A 22,867-nucleotide genomic window follows, 5' to 3' on the forward strand; every position below is an offset into this window, starting at 1 on the left:
ATAATTATTAGATGGAAGTGTTTGAAGTAATGGCAGCTTTTTTTGTGTGTGGCAGTTCAGGGTATATATACACAGCTAGGGTTAACTGGGTAAGTATCTTTTAGCTTAATAAACTTGAAGCTTCATTCTACATATATAGAATTTATTTATTTATGACTTCACAGATCATTGTTTTTGGAGACAAGCAACAGTAAAGTGTTTGCCAAAAACTTAGAAAAATTAAATAAAATTGCTGTGAGACATACCTAAATATCACAAGTAAAATATGCAATGCCATTTTACTAGTTAGGATGGGCAAAGTTTCATTATCGTGAAAATCAACTACAAAATCTCCATGGATTACTCATCATGGTTTGTTTCTTGTTTATGTAGTATGTGTCCTTCACGTACTATAGTAAATATCTTATCTAGAGCCCTGTGTTCCATATTTTCCTTCCTTTGGGACCCAGAGCAGGCCTCAAGTAACCTCTTAAAAGTTTGGTTTCCTTGAGGCTCTTCTACAAAAAAAGAGAGGAATGGTCAGGAGGATGCCAGCATCTATTTCACTTAGTGTAGTTCTATTTTAAATTAACGCATCAATATCCTGGTTTTATAAGTTGATATTTTGTAAGCTTAGTTGGCTTGAATTGGCTTCCTCATTCAAAGAGGTTTACTACATACTTTTTGTTTTTTTGTTTTGTTTTGTTTTGTTTTTGAGACAGAGTCTCGCTCTGTCACCCAGGCTGGAGTGCAGTGGCGCCATCTCGGCTCACTGCAACCTCCGCCTCCCGGGTTCATGCCATTCGCCTGTCTCAGCCTCCAGAGTAGCTGGGACTACAGGCGCCTGCCACCACGCCTGGCTAATTTTTTATATTTTTAGTAGAGATTGGGTTTCACCATGTTAGCCAGGATGGTTTCGATCTCCTGACCTCGTGATCTGCCCGCCTCGGCCTCCCAAAGTGCTGGGATTACAGGCGTGAGCCACTGCACCTGGTCTACTACATACTTTTATAAACAAAATCATAAATTGTGCACTTAATGCATGATTCAATGTAAGTATTTTTTTCTATTAGATATGACAGTCAAAGAAATAAATTTTGTGAGCCAGTGTCTTTATGTTGTCATATAGATGACTGTACAAGATGTTGCAGAAGAGATTAGTACTTGAATCAGTAGACTAAGTGAAGAAGATTGCTTTCACCAATATGGGTGAACATCATCCTCTTTTTTGAGGACCTGAATAGAACAAAAAGGTGAAAGAAGAGTAAATTTTCTCTCTCTGCTTGAGCTGCAATATCCATTTTCACCTGCCCTTGGACATTGGCACACCTAGTTCTTGGGCTTTTGGACTTAGACTAGGGCTTACGCATCATCCCCCTGCCAATTCTCAGGCTTTCAGACTTGAGCTGAATGACACCACTGACTTTCCTAGTTCTCCAGCTTGTAGACAGCAGATTATGGAACGTCTCAGTCTCTATAACTGCATAAGCAAATCCCTGTAATAAATGTTCTCTTATATATCTTTATATATCCTATTAGTTTGGTTTCTTTGGAGAACACTGATACATAATGGTACCAAGTTATTTAGCTAAATACGTAATGGTACCAAGTTATTTAGCTAAATATTAATATAACTGTTTTTATGAAGGCATTTTGAGGATGTGGTTAATATCTACAATCAGTTGTCTTTCGGTAAAGATAACCCTTGGCCAGGGATGGTGGCTCACATCTATTATCCCAGCACTTTGGGAGGCCGAGGAAGGTGGAACACTTGAGACCAGGAGTTTGAGACCAGCCTGGTCAACATGGCAAAACCCAGTTTCTATCAAAAATACAAATATTAGCTGGGCATGGTGGCGCATGCCTGTAATCCCAGCTATTCGAGATGCTGAGGCACGAGAATTGCTTGAGCTCGGGAGGTGGAGATTGCATTGAGCTGAAATCATGCCATTCCACTCCAGCGTGGGTGACAGAGGGAAACTCTGTTTCAAAAAAATTAAAGATTGTCCTTGGTAATCCAGGTGGGTCTCATTCAATTAAGTTAAAGGCCTTTAAAAGAAAAACTAAGATTTCCCTGAAGTAGAGTAAACTCTTCCTGTGGATTTCCTACCTGCTGGGCTGCCCTACAGATTTTGAACCAGCCAGTCTCTATGACTACATAAGCCAATTTCTTGTATAAATCTCTCTCTCTGTCTCTTCAATATATCCAGTATAATATCTGCATTTTTTTTTTTTTGGTAGATCCCTGATTGGGTTCTGCAAAGAAAAGCAAGCAGCACCTCACTTCGCAGTACAAAAATAAATCTGTACCCATCACGCACTGGGAAGTGAGGTGCTGCTGTAACAAATGTGTACACACAAGAAAGTGGCTTTGGAACTGGGTAATGGGTAAAGGTTGACTTTTGAGAAGCATGAAAGAAAAAGCCTAGATTGCTTTGAAGAGACTATTGGTAGAAATATAAAGGCATTTCTAAGGAGGCGTCAGAAAAAAAACAGAAATATTATTTGGAGCTAAAGAATTTTTTTTTTTTTACAAACTGGCAGAAAACTTGCCTGAATTGTGTTCTATTATAGATTGGAAAGCAGAACTTGTAAACAATGAAGTTGGATGTTTAGCTTGTTTTTCTTTACTGTTTATAGTAAGATGAAACAGAAAAGATATAAACTGAGGGAGAAATTGTTAAGCAATTGAAAAACTTATTGGAAAATGAGAAAAAAAGAAAATGTTAAGCAAAAATAATAAGCATTTGATGGTTTGGGAAGTTCTCAATCTATCCAGATTACAAAGGATGCTAAAATTAGAGAATTCACTGTTGAGAAAATGTGCTCTGGAGAGAAGGCCAAGGGTATAGCTGGACAACGTTTTATTGAAGAGATTAGCCATGTCACTCATGGATCCAATCAACCATCTCAGAAGAAGCCAGGCATAAAGATGAACTTATCCAAGAAGAATCAGTGGAGAACTCTATTGTCTAATGCAGTGAATACTCTTGACATACATGGGAGACCCATGATGTTTTTGGAAATGTTGCATCAGTAGAAACACTGCCAGCTTGGACCGAAAGGGACAAAGACTAGACTAAATAAAAAACATTGATTAGATTCCCAAAATTCTATAGGCAAGAAATGAACTGATATAGCTACTCAACTTCAAATATGTACTACCATTCAAGGAAAAGAAAGAATGATGCAGAGGGTGAACTGTGGACCCAGAAGCTGATGATGGTGGAGCAGCTGCTAAGGAAATAGGAAAAGGGGCTGTTCCTAAAAGCACAGGCTCAGGGGTGATGGAGCTGTGGGCCCAGAGGGTACAACTGTGAGCCACAAAGGACTATTCTTAGGCCTTAAAGCCATAAGCCAAGGAGTGCCAAGAGCCACTAGACGCTGGAAAAATCAATGAAGGATGCTCGCTTAGGGTCTTTGGAGTAAACATGGCCCTGTTGACACGTTGATTTCAGACCTACAGAACTGTGAAAAATGAATTTCTATGGTTTTAAGTCACTAAGTTTGTGGTAATTTGTTAGGGCAGCCCTAAGAAGCCAAAGCATAACCTTATATTGCTTATTTATACACATTTGTATTTAATTTTGTATTCATAAATAAAATAATAAACACTTATTATGTGCCTGCTCTTTGTGAAAGGCACTGGCCTAGATGCTGAGAAAATAGCAATGAATAAAATACATTCTCAAAATATACCAGGCAAGCAAAACAAAATACTTGCCACACCGTGACATAAGTTCTATGATAAGAATAACCCAAGAAGCTATGGGAATGCAGAGCAGCACACCCAACCCAGTCTAGGTTGCTTAGGGAAGGCCTCTTTGAATGTTAGGAGTTAGCTGGGGAAGGGGATAGTGAAGAGAAGTGCAGGTGCAAAACCCCAGATCCAAGAAAAGATGGAGAATTCATTCAAGGGACTGTAAATAGTTCTATATGGCTAGAGTCTTGGACATGATGGAGGTATCAGATAGTAAGGAAGTGGAAGGGGCTTAGCTTGGTGATTGTTTGTGCACAGGATGGCAGAAAGAGAGAATGACAACAAGACTTCAGACACGGTAAGTGATGGGGCCATTCCTGAGATAGAAACAAGAGAAATACCAGATTTGTGAAGGAGAATGATTTCAGTTTTTAATATTTTGAGTGTGAGGTAGATGCAGGGCATCCAATAGAGGATGGACAATAGGCCATTGGAGTTAAGTTTATGGAGTTTGGGCAAGACTAAACTGATTTCTCTCAAATAAAGGTGGTATGGATTTTGTAATTGGAAGTTGAGGAAATGGAGATAATTATTTTTAAAAGTTCAACTTTGAAGAGGAAGAGATACAGTAGAGAAGTCACTAGAGGGAAATATCAGTTGGGAATCGGTTTATCATGGGAAAGTTTTGAATAACCGTTCAAAGTTGTGACAATAGAAATGAGAGAAAGACACTAATTCAAGACAGAAGGAATAACTAATCGGTAGGGTGAGGTCCTGGAAAAGACAGGAGGAGATGGTTCGGAGCACTGGTGGGGTGATTAGTCTCAGACAAGTGGCACATATGTTATGTGTGGCAAGAGGGAAGAGGGAAAGGATGGGCTACAAGTGCCAGCAAGTGTGTGGGTTGTGGCAGGAAGACTTAGAGAAAGGCATCCATTGTATTGGTTGTTTACTGCAATGTAACCAATTACCCCACACTTAGTGGCTTAAAACAATGAACATGTACTATCACATAGTTTCTGTGGGTGCGGATTCTGGCACAACTTTAGCTGGGTGCCTCTCATTCAGAGTCTCTTACAATATAGCAGCCAAGTTGTCAGTCAAGGCTGCAGTCATTTCAGAGCTCAACTGAGGGAGGATCCACTTTCAAGCTCACTCACATGGTTGCCGGCAGTTTCTGGTCATGTGCACCTCTTTACAGTCATCTTGAGAAAGAGAGTCCTCACAACATAGCAGCCGGCTTCCTCAGAGACGGTGATTCAAGAAGGAGAAAGTCAGACAGAGCACCCAAGATGAGAGCCACACAGCCTTCTTACGACCTGATACTTCCCTGGTTCATCCTGGACTTGTGAGATTCAATCTCCAAGTCGGTACTTTCATCATAATTGCCTCTTCATCATGAGTTCTTTTCTCCAGATTGTACAGTAGCTCTGTTTTGGTTATTTACCTCTCTAGTCCAGTTGTATGTGTCCTTCCTCCTATTATTAAAATAGCACAGCCATCTAACCTCCTTTTTTGGAGATGTCCAAGTCATGCTGCTGTAGCTATTGTAATTACTTTTATTTTCCTTATGTGAACTCTTAGAAAACATGGTCACAATAGACACAATATTTAAAAAACAAAACTAGCACTATCTCAGTACAAAGCACTGTGGTTAATCCACAAGAGTAAAAAAAATGGACTGCTCACATTTCTAATTGCATTGTACTTAAATTGTACATTTAAGTCTTATCACTTGAAGCAATACAACACTGGATAATTCATTATGCATCGTGAGCTGCAAATAATGGTTGCCAACATCAGTGGTCATGGAAAAAAAAATTAACAGCAATAGCTACTAAAGAGGGTGGATAATCTGTGTCACATTCATTTGAAATAAAAAGTAGTGTTACTTGCAGCCCTATTTATTTTTGGAGGCACAGTATGGGTTTTGCACTTTTACCCTAATCTCTCATACCCATTGCCATTGGGACTTTCTGAATCCCAGGGAAAGGTTCTAGAGAGAGAAAACTTTCATTGCTAACACTGGGATAATCCCTGGCATACTGGGGTGGTTGGTCTTCTTATGTTATAAAGAGGTCCCAAAAAGATTGATGCCACTACCTGGTAGATGAATTCACATTGTGGGATATCCCTTACTTCTGTTTTTAAATTTGGCATGACCGTCTCTGCTCACCAATATTCTGCAATGGGTTTCCCAAGGAATATCTTTCCTTCTCCACTTTTTCCCTCCTCCCTCATCACATACCTCTCACAGCACACTTTAAGCTGGCCCTTCGTTTTAGAGGCAAAAGTGAAAAGCACTGATAGAACTTCACAAGAGAAAGGAATAATGGAGGTAATTATCTGCACAACCTAGACAAAGAGGCTTATTATTTTTGCTAATTTGAAACAAGGCAGAAGTGAGTGTGGGCTGTGATAGTGATCTGATCCTTGGATAAAAAGGAAATAGCTTGTCCTTCTGAGCCAGAGCCCTCTATAAAGTGCTCCATTTGAGGCCAACAGGAAGACAGAAAGGTTCTGAAAAACCAGCTCTCTCCCTCTGAAGTGCCACTGAGAGTAAGAGGCTCTGGCCAGATCTCTAAAAATCATCTTTGTTCTTTAATTTCCCTGTGCCTTTTAAGGAATTCTTTATTTCTCAGGGGTTTGTCTATAGCAAGACCTCTTCACCACTTGTCTTTAGAAATGAACTTCCTTTTATTTTGTTACTGATGAGTTCCAAATCCCCTCCCTCCACTCAGGGGCCAGTGTCAGAACAGAGTGTGGTTTGCGACCAACTGGGTCAGCTATTTTAACTTGGAGCACAGTTGTACACATTTACCATCTTTTAAAAAATCTTTTTTCTTCTCCATTTTTGCTTATTTTTACTTGTGATGATTACTCACCCTTGTCCACTAGTCTCCTCCCTTACTGCAGGTACATAATCTACAAAAGGTGTTGGAGCACTAAATCCTTCTATCTAGTTGAGTGAGGGGCTAAATTTTGCCTAATAGGCCCATTTTCTCAGGGCTGCCTCTGACTGAAAGGCCTTACAGAAAAACAAAGGAAAATCCTAAATGAGGACTTGTGAGGAATCTAACTTTCTTTTAGGATTTAAAAAATTCACTTTTCTCCACTGATTTTGTTTTGGGGGAAGAAGACTTTGCCTTAATGACCTGTTGTCTGAATTTCCCCAATTTTCTGTGTTGTTCATTTATAAGGTGCTTACTAGCAAAATCAAAAAGTTTCTGCAAAGTTTTAAACACTTTTACAAAAACAAAAAACAACAAAAAACTGCATGTATTTTCTCAATAATATTTTAGCCATACTGAATTGTGCCATGGCCTACGAACACATGCCTGAGTACCTCCAGGGATGAGAAGTGGAGTCTGGGTCAAATTGTCTACAAAGCCTCATGCATTCCAGCCTCCCTCATCTCCATTGCAGAGCTGCTCAAGCTAATGGAGCCTGTATATGACTTTCGGGAAGAAGAGGCTGCAGTGGGAGGGCTGGATGGTTTTCCTTTGTCATGGAAAGATTTTCAGTTTGGTGGTGGGAACAGAGGGAAAAATATCCAGAGCGACCAGCTGGAATTTAGGGTAATGTTTTTAAAAAGATGGGATTGTTAAAACCATATTTCACCCAGCTGTCTTTAATGGTGACTGCATCTTACAAAGCCCAGCAGTCCTTTGCTTGGTGCTGTCTGGGATCCCAGCCCTTGGCATTGTAGAAATGCTAGAGAGAGTCAATTCATTTGCTGCCAGAAGTGTTCTCAGTGCCAGGCAAGCATCTTTGCTTTTGTGTTTTTCCAAGTTTTTCATTTGCTTAGCAGTGGTCTTCAAACCAACCTCCTAGAGAGCATATTCCACACTCTAAAACTAAAATGTTTACTGTGTTCCACCACTAGAGTAGAATAATGGAGGCTACATCCCAATTCACAGAGAAAACAAAATTACAGAATTGATTGATATCTGATTTTAGCTGTTACTCCCATAAATATTGGCAGTGCTTCAACACCTGAGTGAACAATTAGCTCATAAAACTAGAAAAATAAGAAGTATTTATTAAAGTGATTGAACTTGGAATCTTAACTCTGCCACTTATATAGGCAAGTTTATCCACTGCTCTCTAGCTTCAGTTTTATCATCTGTAAAATGGGCATATAAAAATCCTTAGTTCATTTGGTGGCTGTATTAAATTATACCTTAGTAGAATAACTTGAATGTCTTACACACTCAAACAAATGCTCATTTTAAAAAAGATACTGATACTGGAAAACATGAAATTAATCCTTTAGTAAGATATTTTTTCCTGATTTGTCTTGTCTTAGCATTACATGCATGAGTGTTTCATTGTATTTGGTGTCACTCCAAGGGCCCAGCTCTTCTCTTCACCAAGCTTGTCAATCAGAGCATGTTATAGTTTTTTATTTATCCTTGAGGTTAATTAACTTCAGTGAAAACTATTTCCTTATATATTTGCCAACATTTCCAACTTCTTCTAGGAAGATAGGGATCCTTGTGCTAAGACCTACATTTTGGATTCTGCTTTTTTGTTCCTCTTCAATTGTGGTATCATTCTTTTCTGGCCTCAGTTCAGGAGTGGCTCAATTACGGGATGAGCTTTCCCTTGGCTATGTCTCTCTGAATGCCCACATCATGCCCAAGCTCCTGTGCCTGTTTCACAAAGTCTTGCCCTCTTACTATACCAGACCTCAGCACTCTCTGTCATTCACCTTTGTTATGTGTGAATCCATACAGCAGTGATCTCACCTCATTAGCCTTAAATTGACATTGTCTTGATTTTTTTCAGTATTTGTTTCTTTTGTGTCTGTATTATCTCCATGACTAGACTATGAGATATTTAAGGTCAGGACCATCATATGGTATACATGTTTTTATTTATCGTTAACCCTTGTAGCTCCTAGCAGAGTGTGGCACTCACATCCGGTGCTCAGTGAGTACTAGCTTCCAAACTCCTTCCGAATTCAAAGTTGAAGGAATTGAGGGAGCTGAAAAGAAGGATTTACTCAGGCAACCTAAAATGGCAAGTAAGAATGTAGAATTAATACTAATAATGAATCAGCATATGATGTTCGGAGTACGTTTTATCCTGTCTCAATGGATGCTCACAAGAATGCAGTATGGTATGGAGGAATTATTATAGTTATCTTCATTTTACAGACAAAAACTCTGCCTTGTGAGACTGAGTCACTTGCTCAAAGCTGTGAAGATTGAACGTTGTAGAGGGGAAGAGAGGCAGGTCATCTGACTTTGTATCCCATATCCCCCAGCTCTGCTGTGCTGCTGCTTTCCTAACCTGGTTGGCGAAATACTTTCCTACAATACTTCCTCTATACACACCTGGTCCAAGGCATGAGGTTTCACACTTAGCCCCTAGAAGCCAGAGCTTTCATCATAAAGAAATTTCTATCCTGATTTTTTTGATGAATGAAATTTACTGAAGGCTTGTGATCTTGGTTAGAAGCAGATTATTTGCAATTTAAATTAAAATGTTGTCTTTCAGAAAAAAAAATTGCTTAGGGATTTAGCAATTACACCAGGTGCACAGATATGGAAGTCAGGTCAGTGCAGAAGGCAGCTGGCACATGCGGGGTGGAGCCAGCACGTGGTCTTAGGGCAAAGCTGAGGCTAAAACCCCTGGCCTGTGATTAGGAGTTCTCTCTTGTTGAGATCCTTCAAAGCTATTCCTACTGAAGATACTTTGAGGAAGCAAGCCACAGTCCCTGGCTTCTCAGGATTCACCTTGGGGAAAAGGAATGAACATATGGGAGTTGGATGAAAGCTGAAAATTTGCCTCAAACATCTCCAAAGGGCTCTTCAAATATTCTCTTTTTTTCTCATTAAAAATTTCTTTCTTTTTTTTTTTTTTAAACTGTAAGTTCTGGGATACATGCATAGAATGTGCAGGTTTGTTACATAGGTATATGTGTGCCATGGTGGTGTGCTGCATCTATCAACCAGTCATCTAGGTTTTAGCCCCATACGCATTAGCTATTTGTCCCAGTGCTCTCCCTTCCCTCTCCCTCAACCCCCTGACAGGCCCCAGTATGTGTTGTTCCCCTTCCTGTGTCCATGTGTTCTCATTGTTCAACTTCCACTTATGAGTGAGAACATTCACTGTTTGGTTTTCTGTTCCTGTGTTAGTTTGCTGGGAATGATGGCTTCCAGCTTCATCCATGTCCCTGCAAAGGACATGATCTCATTCTTTTTATGGCTGCATAGTATTCCATGGTGTATATGTACCACATTTTCTTTATCCAGTCTATCACTGATGGGCATTTGGGTTGGTTCCATCTCTTTGCTATTGTAAGTAGTGCTGCAATAAACATACCTGTGTGTGTCTTTATAGTAGAATGATTTATATTCCTTTGAGTATACACTCAGTAATGAGATTGCTGGGTCAAACGATATTTCTGGTTCTAGATCTTTGAGGAATTGCCACACTGTCTTCCACAATGATTGAACTAATTTACATTCCTTCCAACAGTGTAAAAGCATTCCTATTTCTCCACAGCCTCACCAGCATCTATTGGTTCTTGACTTTTTAATAACTGCCATTCTTACTGGCATGAGATGGTATCTTACTGTGGTTTTGATTTGCATTTCTCTGATGATGAGTGATGTTGAACTTTTTTCATATGTTTGTTGGCCACGTAAATGCCTTCTTTGGAGAAGTGTCTGTTCATGCACTTTGCCCACTTTTGGATGGGGTTGTTTGTTTTTTCTTGTAAATTTGTTTAAGTTCCTTGTGGATTCTGGATATTAGACCTTTGTCAGATGGTAGATTGCAGAAACTTTATCCCATTCTGCAGGTTGCCTGTTCATTCTGATGATAGTTTCTTTTGCTATGCAGATGCTCTTTAATTTAATTTGATCCCTTTTGTCAATTTTGGCTTTTGTCGACATTGCTTTTGGCGTTTTTGTCTATGCCTATGTCCTGAGTGGTATTGCCTAGGTTTTCTTCTAGGGTTTTCATAATTTTGGGTTTCACATTGAAGTCTTTAATTCATCTTGAGTTAATTTTTGTATAAGGCATAAGGAAAGGGTCCAGTTTCAGTTTTCTGCATATGGCTAGTCAGTTTTCCCAGCACCATTTATTAAATAGGGAATCTTTTCCCAATTGCTTATTTTTGTCAGGTTTGTCAAAGATCAGATTACTGTAGATGTGTAGTGTTATTTCTGAGGCCTCTGTTCTGTTCCATTGGTCTATATGTCTGTTTTGGTATGAGTACCATGCTGTTTTGGTTACTGTAGCCTTGTAGTATAATTTGAAGTCAGGTAGCATGATGCCTCAAGCTTTGTTCCTTTTACTTAGGATTGTTTTTGCTATATGGGCTCTTTCTTGGTTCCATATGAAATTTAAAGTATTTTTTTTCTAATTCAGTAAAGCATGCCAGTAGTATTTTGATGGGAATAGCATTTAACCTATAAATTACTTTTGGCAGTGTGGCCATTTTCATGATATTGATTCTTCCTATCCATGAGGATGAAATTTTTTCCATTTGTTTGTGTCCTTTCTTATTTCCTTGAGTGGTGGTTTGTAGTTCTCCTTGAAGAGATCCTTCGTGTCCCTTGTTAGATGTGTCCCTAGGTATTTTATTCTCTTTGTAGCAATTGTGAATGGGAGTTCATTCATGATTTGGCTCTCTGCTTGTCTCTTGTTGGCATATAGAAATGCTCATAATTTTTGCACATTGATTTTGTATCCTGAGACTTTCCTAAAGTTGCTTATCAGCTTAAGGAATTGTTGGACTGAGAAGATGGGGTTTTCTAAATATAGAATCATGTCATCTGCAAACAGAGACAATTTGACTTTCTCTCTTCCTATTTGAATACGCTTTATTTCTTTCTCTTGCCTGATTGCCCCAGCCAGAACTTCCAATACTATGCTGAATAGGAGTGATTAGAGAGGGCACCCTTGTCTTGTCCAGTTTTCAAAGGGAATGCTTCTGGCTTTTGCCCATTCTGTGGGTTTGTCATAAATACCTTTTATTATTTGGGGACATGTTCCATCAATACCTAGTTTATTGAGAGTTTTTAACATGAAGGGGTGTTGAATGTTATTGAAGGTCTTTTCTCCATCTATTGAGATAATTTTGTGGTTTTTGTCTTTGGTTCTGTTTATGTAATGGATTATGTTGATTGATTTGCCTATGTTGAACCAGCCTTGCATCTCAGGGATGAAGCTGACTTGATCATGGTGGGTAAGCTTTTTGATATACTGCTGCATTCAGCTTTCTGGTATTTTATTGGGTATTTTTGCGTCGATGTTCATCGGGGATATTCACCTGAGGTTTTCTTTCCTTTTCGTATATCTGCCAGGTTTTGGTATCAGGATGATGCTGGCCTCATAAAATGAGTTAGGAAGGAGTCCCTCCTTTTCGTGGTGTGGAATAGTTTCAGAAGGAGTGTACCAGCTCCTCTTTGTACCTCTGTTAGAACTTCACTGTGAGTCCATCTTGTCCTGGGCTTTTTTTTGGTTGGTAGGCTATTAACTACTGCCTCAATTTCAGAACTTGTTATTGGTCTATTCAGGGATTCGACTTCTTCCTGGTTTAGTCTTGAGAGAGTGTATGTTTCCAGGAATTTATCCATTTCTTGTAGATTTTCTAGTTTATTTGCATAGAAGTATTTATAGTATTCTCTGATGGTAGTTTGTATTTCTGTGGGGTCAGTGGTGATATCCCCTTGATCATTTTTTATTGTGTCTACTTGATTTTTCTCTCTTTTCTTCTTTATTAGTGTAGCTAATGGTCTATTTTCTTTTTTTCAAAAAACCAACTTCTGGATTCATTGATTTTTTTTGAAGGGTTTTTCATGTCTCTATCCCCTTCATTTCTGCTCTCATCTTAGTTATTTCTTGCCTACTGCTAGCTTTCGGATTTGTTTGCTCTTGTTTCTCTAGTTCCTTTAATTGTGATGTTATGGTGTCAATTTGAGATCTTTCTCACTTTCTGATGTGGACATTTAGTGCTGTAGATTTCCCTCTAAGCACTGCTTTAGCTGTGTCCCAGAGATTCTGGTATGTTACCACTTTATTCTCATTGGTTTCAAAGAACTTCTTGATTTCTGCCTTAATTTCATTGTTTACCCAGGAGTCATTCAGGAGCAGGTCCTTCAATTTCTACATAGTTGTGTGGTTTTGAGTGAGTTTCTTAACCCTGAATTCTAATTTGATTGCACTGTGGTCTGAGAGACTGTTGTTATGATTTCAGCTTTTTTTGCATTTGCTGAGGAGTGTTCCACTTCCAATTATGTGGTTGCTTTTAGAATAAGTGCCATGTGGCACTGAGAAAAATGTGCATTCTGTTGATTTGTGGTGGAGAGTTCTGTAGATGTTTATTAGGTCCACTTGATCCAGAGCTGAGTTAAAGTTCTGAATATCCTTGTTAATTTTCTGTCTCATCGATCTGTCTAATATTGGCAGTGCAGTGTTAAACTCTTACTATTATTATGTGGATATATAATATAATATATAAGTCTCCTTGTAGGTCTATAAGAATTTGTCTTATGAATCTGGGTGTTCCTGTATTGAGTGCATATATAGCTAGAATAGTTAATCTTGTTGTATCGATCCCTTTGCCATTATGTAATGCCCTTCATTGTGTTTTTTGATCTTTGTTGGTTTAAAGTCTGTTTTGTCAGAAACTAGGATTGCAACCCCTGCTTTTTCTTGTTTTCCATTTGCTTGGTAAATTTTCCTCCATCCTTTTATTTTGAACCTATGTGTGTCTTTGCATATGAGATGGGTCTCCTGAATACAACACACCAATGGGTCTTGACTCTTTATCCAGTTTGCAGGTCTGTGTTTTTTAATTGAGGTATTTAGTCCTTTTATATTTAAGGTTAATTTTATTATGTGTGATTTTGATCCTGTCATCATGATGCTGTCTGGTTATTTTGCACAGTAGTTGATGCAGTTTCTTCATCGTGTCTTTGGTCTTTATACTTTGGTGTATTTTTGCAGTGGCTGGTACCAGGTGTTTTTTTTTTTTTTTTTTTCTTTTTTTTCCCTATATTTAGTGCTTCTTTCAGGAGCTCTTGCAAAGCAGGCCTGGTGGTGATGAAATCTCTCAGTATTTGCTTGTCTGAGAAGGATTTTATTTCTCTTTTGCTTATGAAGCTTTGTTTTGCTGGATATGAAAGTCTGGGTTAAAGATTATTGTTTTTAAGAATGTTGAATATCAGTCCCCAGTCTCTTCTGGCATGTATGGTTTCTGCTGAGAGATTCACTGTTAATCTGATGGGCTTCGCTTTGTAGGTGACCTGGCCTTTCTCTCTCTCTGCCCTTGACATTTTTTCCTTCATTTCAACCTTGGAGAATCTGATGATTATGTTTCTTGAGGTTGATCTTCTCTTGGAGTATCTTAGTGGTGTTCTCTGTTATTTCCTGAATTTGAATGCTGACCTGTCTTGCTATGTTGGGGAAGTTTTCCTGCATAATATCCTGAAGTGTATTTTTCAGCTTGGTTCCATTCTCCCCATCTCTTTCAGGTACTCAAATCAATCATAGGTTTGGTCATTTTACATAGTCTCATGTTTCTGAGAGGTTTTGTTCTTTCCCTTTCATTCCTTTTTCTCTAATCTTGTCTGCCTGCCTTATTCCAGCAAGATGGTCTTCAAACTCCCATATTCTTTCTTCTGTTTGATTGATTTGCCTATTGATACTTGTGTATGCTTCACAAAGTTCTCACTGTGTTTTTCAGCTCCATCTGGTCATTTACATTCCTCTCTAAACTGGTTATTCCACTTAGCAGCTCCTCTAACTTTTTATCAAGGTTCTTAGCTTCTTTGCATTGGGTTGGAACATGCTCCTTTAGTTCAGCAGAATTTGTTATTATCCACCTTCTGAAGCCTACTTCTGTCAATTCGTCCATCTCATCCTCCATCCAGTTCTGTGCCCTTGCTGGAGAGGTGTTGTGAACATTTGGAGAAGACGCACTCTGCCCTTTTGCGTTTTCAGCATTTTTTCATTGATTCTTTCCCGCCTTCATGAGTTTGTCTAGTTTCAATCTTTGAGGCTGCTGACCCTTGGGTGAGGTTTTGTGAAGACTTTTTTGGTTTATTTTCCTTTTGCTTTCTGTTTGTTTGTTTTCTTTTAATGGTCAGGTTCCTCTTCTGCAGGGCTGCTGCACTTTGCTAGGGGTTCACTTCAGGCCCTATTCATCTGGTTTGCTCCTGCGCCTGGAGCTGTCACTCAAGGAGGTTGGAGAACAGCAAAGATGGGTGCCTGCTCCTTCCTCTTGCATCTCTGACCTTGAAGGGCACCAACCTGATACCAGTAGGAATGCATCTGTATACGGCATCTGACAACCCCTGTTGGAGGGTCTCACTCAGTTGGGTGGCATGGGGAGCAGGACTCATTTAAGAAAGCACTTTGGCTATCCCTCGGTGGAGCGAGTGTGCCATGCTGGGGGAAACCTACTTGTCTGGGCTGCCCAGATTCCTCAGAACTAGCAGGAGGAAAGGCTATGTCTGATGGTCTATGGAGACAATGGCCACCCCTCCTCTTAGGGTTTCAAGCCCAGGGAGATCAGAATTCTGTCCCTGAGCCCCTGGCTGGAGTTGTTGGAGTTCCTACAGAGAGACCCCACCCAGTGAGGGATGGGTCAGGGTCAGGCCTGAAGAGGCACTCTGGCTGCAGTCTGCCATAGCCAGTGTGTTGGGCTGTGGGGACTAGTCTTGGGACAAAGCCCTCCAGCCTCCCTGGCTCCAGCAGGGGAAAGGTGCAGCCTGGAGCTATAGAGATGGCTGTTGCCCTTCCTCTGCCTTGGGAGCTTAGTGTATTAGGCAGCTAGCAGTCCCAGTGTTGGCTGCCACCCCTCCCCTAACAGCTCAGACAGCTTAGACAACAGACAGCTGCCCCTCCCCCCAGGAACTCGGCAGGCTTAAGCAGATTCTAGCTGAGTGGCTGTTGAGAATCTACACGGCTCCCTGGTTGGTACTGTAGGCCCCAGTGGTGTGGGCTCACTAGTGGGGCCTTCCGATCTGATCCCTGGGTTGCACAGTTCCATGGAAAAAAGCACAGTTTCACAGGCTGGGTAGCATGCTCACTTACCATCTCCTTTGGCTGGGGGTTGGGGGCTCCCATGCCCCATGTGGCTCTCAGGTGAGCCACTGTACCACGCTGTTCTTCCTTTCTCTCTGTGAGTTATGCCAGCTGCCTAGTCAGTCCTGATGACAGAACTTGGATACCTCGATTGCTGCTGCTGGATTCACATACTATTTTGGTTCTTTTCAATGGGAGCCTCCAATCACCACTGCTTCTAGTGGTCATCTTGGCCCCGCTCCCCTGCTCCCTCCCAAGATTCTCTTTGAATAGTGATTCAGATTAATAGTTCAAGACACATTTATGGTGTCATAGGAAAGTGGATAATTCTGTGAACATTTAATGTATGTGATGCTTAAATAATAGCAGTGACAACAAACTCAGTAACTTAATAAAAATTTTAAAAACAAACAATAGAGTATTATGTAAGAGTACAGAGATATGAAGGAAGCCAGAAGAGACTAATAAATGTTTGTCATCCAAATAAATTTTATTAAAAACCCTAATAGCCAAAATGCAATTTCTATGAGGGGGTGGAGCCATTTATAAACAGAGATTCAGTGTGTTAAATATAACACTGAAGGAATGAGGTAATATTAAGCTTGGCTAAGACTGGTTATTTTTCCACTCTTGAGCAGTTTAACCATTGTGCTTAAGTTGTTCAGTTAAATAAGTCAGATATACTGTTTGTTTCTTCATTGCCCTGATTGGTTGCCTGATGAAACAGCTCGGTCATAATGGCTGAGTTATGGCTGAATTGATGGTGCCCATAAATACAGACTAGAGAGGATTATGTACTTTTCAAATTGCAAGACACATTATAGATTGCCTAGTTCAATACATGTAACCAAATCTGCCTTAACAGAGCTTGTCTATAAAATCTCGTTTTGGAGGGAACTTGGAAGGACGAAGGATACTTTTTTGGAAAATCTGACATGTGCCTCTTGCATGGTACTGGAAGGAGCTTGGAATGGGGAGTCAGAAGACTTGAGTTTAAGTCTTAGTTCTGTTTCATATAGCAATGTAAACTTGGGCAGGTCACAAGGTTTGGATGTCTACCCACCCTCTCAATTGTAAGGTGGGGCAGTAGTACCACTACACAGGCCTGTGGAAGAACTGTACACTTGTTTATTTTGTTTGTGTTTGTTGGTAATAATCATGTGTAGAACACATTTGACTGGAGGCAGTTTTGTATTTATAAGTTATCTCTTATTCCTCATAGGTGTCCCTTTATTTTCACTAAATAAGTTGTGAATTTCTTGAGTGTCAGAAACCTGTTATTTTATTATTCCTTATTGCAACAAATACGGTGCTGTCCCCACAAGATGATTTTAGTTAGTACTGTTGACCAATTGACTGAATATTTGCCTAATCATAGGGACATCAAGTGGTGGCTACCAATGAGAGAGAACATGTAATGGAATGTCATTAGCTGCTGTGTATTCTGCCAGTAAATGCACTCATGTTAATGTTATGTATCATTAGTTTTGAAAATGTGTACTAGAAACTTTTTGCTTTATGAAATTAGCTGAATTTATGAAGATAATTTGCATTTTTATTTTCAACATACCTTTTATGATATCATAAGATTTTGATTTGAACCAAAGAATATTCATAAAATATTGTTCTCTGTTGAAGAATTTTAATGAGAAATGTAAGTCCTGTATCATTCTGGCATACGTTTAGTTTATAGTCTGCTGGAAGACCTGATCTTTGTCCAAAAGTTTGCTTTCCTTTGCAATGCGTTGTGGTATTTTTCATTCCAACTCATTGCTCTGCCTATCATTAGATACTATTAATTCAATATCCATAAATGAGCACCTACTATGGGTCAGAAATTGTGCTATCTGCTGGGGATTTAGAGAGAAATATAATACAATCCTTGTCTTCAAGGAATTTACTGTCTGGCCATGGGAACATAAAGCATTATGGCAAAGGCAATGATGGTGTTCTGTACACAGTATTGTAGGATTCCTGTATTTCCTCCCTGGCTCCTAACCAGCCAGGGAGGGATCAAGGAAGGCAGGGAGTGAGGAGATGAGAGGCAGAGGACACTACTCCATGGAGGACATTAACGCCTTTTCAAGAAGTTGATTTTAAACCCATGTACTATTAGGAACATGGCAATTGTAAGCACTGGAGTCAAATATTTTAATGTTAGATCACTCTGGCAGTCGTATGTAAGTGGAATTTGAAGGGGACAGCAAGAACAAAGACAGATACATTAGGTAGAAAGCCGTTGCAGTAGACTGGAATAGAGATAATGAGTTCTACTTGTGGTTATTTTCCATGGAACTGTAGACTCCCAGGTGTCAGAAGACTCTCCTTTCATTCTTTAAATATTTATATAGTTAATAGTTAATGAACACCTACCATATGCTGGGCACTGGGTATGAAGAGACAATGAGAACATTTAGTTACTGTCAAAATAGAAAAAAATGCAGAAGTGTGACAAACGCTATGACGTAGGTATAATCAGGTATATGGCAGCACCAGTGAGGAACTATTAACTCGCCTTGGAAACCAGGAAAAACACCACTGAAAGTCCCCCAGGGAAAGAAGGTACAGGTACAGAGGCATCCAAGCATGGGAAATTGTATGTGAACAGGCACGGAGGCATAGGGACACATGGTCTCTTCAGGGAAACATGACTAATTCTGCATGTCTGCAGCACAGGAACCTGGCAGTGTGTGTGTGAAGGGTGCTATGGCACTGAAAGAATATGTGTTTTGCTTGGAAAGTGATTAGGAAAAATTTTAAGTGGGGATACAACCTATTGGATTTATGTTTCGGAAAAATCTCCCTCTGGCAATTAAATGGACTTCATAAAGAAAAGCCTAGACCAAAGGAGACAGGAAAGCAAGGATAAGGATCTGAATAAAAGAGATAGTTGGAGAATAGATGAAAGGGTTCAAATTCAATAATTACTTAGGAGGTGAAACTTATTCTAGAGATTCCACAGGACTCAGAGCCTATGTGAATGCATGACCCTCACTCAAGAGCACTGCAGGGAAAGCCAGGGTTCAGTTAAGGTAGGGAGGTCAGGCACAGGTCTGTGAAAAAATTGAATATGTGTGGTCATATTTTTTCATGTTTTTAGAGCCATGGGGTAGAAGTTCTAAGGTCACAGATAGTGTAAATGTTTGGGGATATGGGAATGAAAACAACAGTGAAAGAATATTGATTGAAAGACTATGAATGAAGAGTCTGGGGAACAACAGGTAAATGAAGGGACTGCCACTTAATCAATTAAGTCATTCATTCACTCAGAACATTTTCACTTAGTGAGTTTATTCTGTTTATATGTTGTATATATGTTTATATTTTATTTATTTATTTATTATGTATTGGGTTTATTAATTTATTTATAACACACATATATTTGTGACTGAGCATCAACAATGTACTAAGTACTCTGTAAGGTCCTGGGGATACAGTCATGAACGATGTGTACCAGGAAAGGACCTACTAGCTTCAATGTCTGAAGTGAGCTTTGGTGTTAAGTTGATGTGGTACTCATGCTGGCTGAGCCCTAGGTGGTGAGAGAAAATACACCATGAGTAGTTGTTACTCCTATAGGAGGCAGCATGGCACAGTCTATATTGGAGTCTCAGGACAGCACAGAATATCCTGGAATGCACAGGCTCTGGTCTCATCCAGGCCTGAGTCTGAGTTCTGCTTCAATGTGTACAGTTATGTCCCTGAGAAAGGAACTCATTCCCTCTGTCTCAGTCTTACCCTTTGTAAAGTAAGGATAGTGATAGCCACTTTGGAAATCTACTTGAGTATTCAAATGAAGTGCATATAAAGGTTAAGTATAGAGCCTGGCTCAGAGTATGCACAAAAATAATTAATTGTTGTCATCATTATTATTTGGTACATATATTTAGATATTTAGAGCCACAGGAGAATCAAAGACTTGGATCTTCAGGAGATAGAGACCTGCTCTGAAGGTACCGAAGCCAGCGTGGACTGAAGCTGCACATAACATCAAAGACAGCTCTGTTGGTGGCCATAGAGATTGGCTTCCTGTTGAAGGACTTCAAGGTTGCAGGTACTGGAAATTTGCTTACCTTTCTACACTTTTTTTTTAAAATAAGTGAGAGCTTTACAGTGTCTAATAGAGCTGAACCACATCATTTCACTTCCTTAGATTAAGTGTCCAAATTCCTTTACAGGCAATTAAAGCTAATGAAAAATAATTTATGTGCCTAGAATCTATTATAACTATCAGAGTCCAGTGATCAATTTGGTTTATGATGCAGATAACCTGCACAGTCTAAGATAACATTAAAAAAGAGCAACATGAGGTGAGGTGATCAGAACTGTGATATTAGCCCAACACATTTCTGCTAACAGACTGAGTCGCTGGAGTTTAATCAACTGAAGAGAATAGTGGCGCTTATTGAGTGTGCTAATTCTCTAGGCAGAAAGCTTCCCAGAGCACACACAGCAAAGATAAACAAGGCCATGACTTGGTATGGAGAACCTATACAATTGTGGAGGCTGAAGGATCAAACAAAGACAATTATGATCTCAGTTGTCACAGCAATTCTGCTTATTTAGGTTAGATTGAGTTTATGGAGGGTTTGTTATTTAGGAGTCATTTTAGAAGGCAGACAAGAGTTATTGTTACTATAAGAGATGTTGAACTTGTGGCTGATTTTATTATAATGGGTAATGTTTACATTAATATAAAACAGTCGAGTAGCAACATTATTATTTTCAGACAACTCATCTGGCTTTCTAGACTTCCAACAACATCCTCCTGACCACCTTACAATGCCATCTCTCCCTCCAGAGGCAATGTTTAAAATACTGGAATAAATCTTTGAATCGTTTTTTCATATTGGACAATATTCAACTATTTCATATTGAACATGATTTAAAAAGCAGAGTTTAAAGCAGTTATCTCTCCTTACTCCCGGTGGAAACCCTTGACTCCAAGTTGACCTAGCTGAGAGGACTGGGCTTTATAAACAGCTAGACTTCAGTTCAACATCCACTTCCACTAGCTGTGTGACCTTAGGCAAGTCACCTACTGTTTCGGGGCCTTTGAACCTATCTATAAATGGCAGTAACTATGCCCATCTAGGGTATCTGCAAGTAGTAAATGGGAAAGCCTGTTTGAGCATAGATTGCAAGAACCTGCAATGCATGTTCCCTCCCACTCCCTTCACCTCACTAAACCCCTCAGTGGACAGGGACCTGACAGAGGATATCACCAAGCTCAGATTCCAGAGACTTGAATTCTAAGTGTCTCCGTCATTTACTCATAGGGTGTCCTTGGACAATTCATTTGCCTCACTGGCCTCTAGCCTGAGAATTGGCTTCAGGAGACCCAAAGTATTTCTTGGCTTCTTGAGGAGCCTCCTCACTTCCATAGGTTTGCTCAGGCAGTCTCTTCTGCTGGCATAAATCTTCGTCTTCTACCTGTCCTAATGCCTTCTATTTCTCCTGCCCACAGTGATCCTCTGCTCTCTGCAATAGTGTAAGATTTTCTGTGTGTATTACTCACTGGGTGTGTGATTGTAAGCAGCCTTCTTTTATTCATTAAACTTTCCAGTTTTTTGTTCTTGTCTCCCTCTCTAGAACAAAAAATCTCTCTGAGGAAAGTCATGTGTTTCATGCTTCTTGGCTTTCTTCAGTTTGTACCAGGAGCAAGGAAGGTGATTAACGGCACCTTGTTGAAGTAGCAGTCAACATTATGTGTACAAAAGCATAGCCATGTGTTATTATCCATTTAGAACAAGCCAAAGGGCCATTCTGGAAAGCACTGAGTGTTGCCATCCTGCCCAACACAATCCACTTGTCCACCTCTTTCCATTTTTTCTCCTCCTCTGCAGGGACCTGGGAATTTTCTCGAGGCTTACCTACACATGGAGAGAACTAAGAGCCTTCCTTCACTCTGTGAATTCCTGTGGACTGAAGTCCTTCTCCAAGTTGAGCTGTGCGGTTTCATACCATGAGAGATTTTCCATTTCTTCCTCCCAGAAACCTATTGGCAGAAGCAGTCTGCATGCTACACTGTTGTGGTAGGCAGCAGATACATGTGACTCAGAGCATGTTTGACTTCCCAGAACAGATTTCCAAGAGGGTAATGGCTAGTGAGCTCACCTTTGAGTCTGCCAACAAAAGAGGCTCACAGAGACACCCAGGTCAGCTGAAATCTACCAGACACAGAGAAGAAAGATTCCAGACACCAGCAGGGTCTACGAATGCCTGCTAGACAGCTGCATAAAAAGAAAGTTACCTAATTCTGAGAAACCAGCTTCACTGCATTGGTCCATCTAATCATGAAGTAATCCCATAGGTAAACTTTCAGTGGGAGTAACAAGAAAAAGAAAGGGCTATAAGGTCTATGTTAATGAAGTCATAATCTGCATTAGGGTCTGTCTTAGGGCTCCACTTTTATTTTTTCATTAAATATTTGTTGAATTCTTACCATGGGTCAGTCCCTATTCTAGGTGCAGGGGATATATCAGAGACAAAAATCCCTGTGCACCCCACCCCTAGAACTCATATGCTTATATGAGACTTAAAAACAGCATCCAAATTTTCACAGGTTAACACTATTTTACCAACCTGAGCGCCTTTGCCTCTTGGTCCCCTAGTCTCCCAAGGAGTTATTCAGTGAGACTTCCTCTCATTTCTGCTAGGTGCTCACATGTTGATTTTGACACAGTTCACAGTTCATAAAAACGCCAAAATTGTTATGTTACCCAGGATGGTAAAATACACTTTCTGAATGTGTAAGTGATCATTGTGATTGTCTGTTGTACTTTCCAACTCACTTATCACTAGTGAATAGCTTTTAAAGAGGTTAAATGAATAATTACCTAATGATGATGAATAAAGAGAGTAAGAGTGTTACTAACCCCCATCAGAACCACAGTACCATCATAATACCTTGCCTCTTACTAGAACTTCGTAATTTTCAAAGTGTTTTTTCAGTTTTTGGTTGCTTAGAGTGTTGATCGATCTACTGAAACAAACCAGAAATCCAGATTAGTTTAAAAATACATGTCTTGGATGCCTATTATGTGTAAAACACTTAGCTAGGCATGGGAAATCTACCAATGAACAAAGAGAAATGAGACTCTTGTCCTCAGGGAAATGAAGATAAAGACACAGAAC

At 39.8% G+C, this 22,867-nt stretch overlaps 1 long non-coding RNA gene across 2 annotated transcripts in view; it reads left to right on the forward strand.

Moving 5' to 3' along the window:
- Nucleotides 1-22,483, forward strand: part of LOC144340296 (uncharacterized) — a 71,723-nt gene extending 49,240 nt beyond the window's left edge. The window contains exons 1-3 of one of the 2 annotated variants that reach the window (XR_013416234.1): nt 3,749-4,037; nt 19,621-19,784; nt 21,577-22,483. This is a non-coding gene — a long non-coding RNA (uncharacterized LOC144340296). Of the gene's footprint in view, nt 1-3,748; nt 4,038-19,620; nt 19,785-21,576 lie in introns of those variants that run through there. The other variant, XR_013416235.1, reaches the window with a different exon arrangement.
- Nucleotides 22,484-22,867: the final 384 nt, after the last annotated feature.

Source organism: Macaca mulatta, chromosome 1, assembly GCF_049350105.2.
Source record: "Macaca mulatta isolate MMU2019108-1 chromosome 1, T2T-MMU8v2.0, whole genome shotgun sequence".
Taxonomy (NCBI): Eukaryota; Metazoa; Chordata; class Mammalia; order Primates; family Cercopithecidae; genus Macaca; species Macaca mulatta.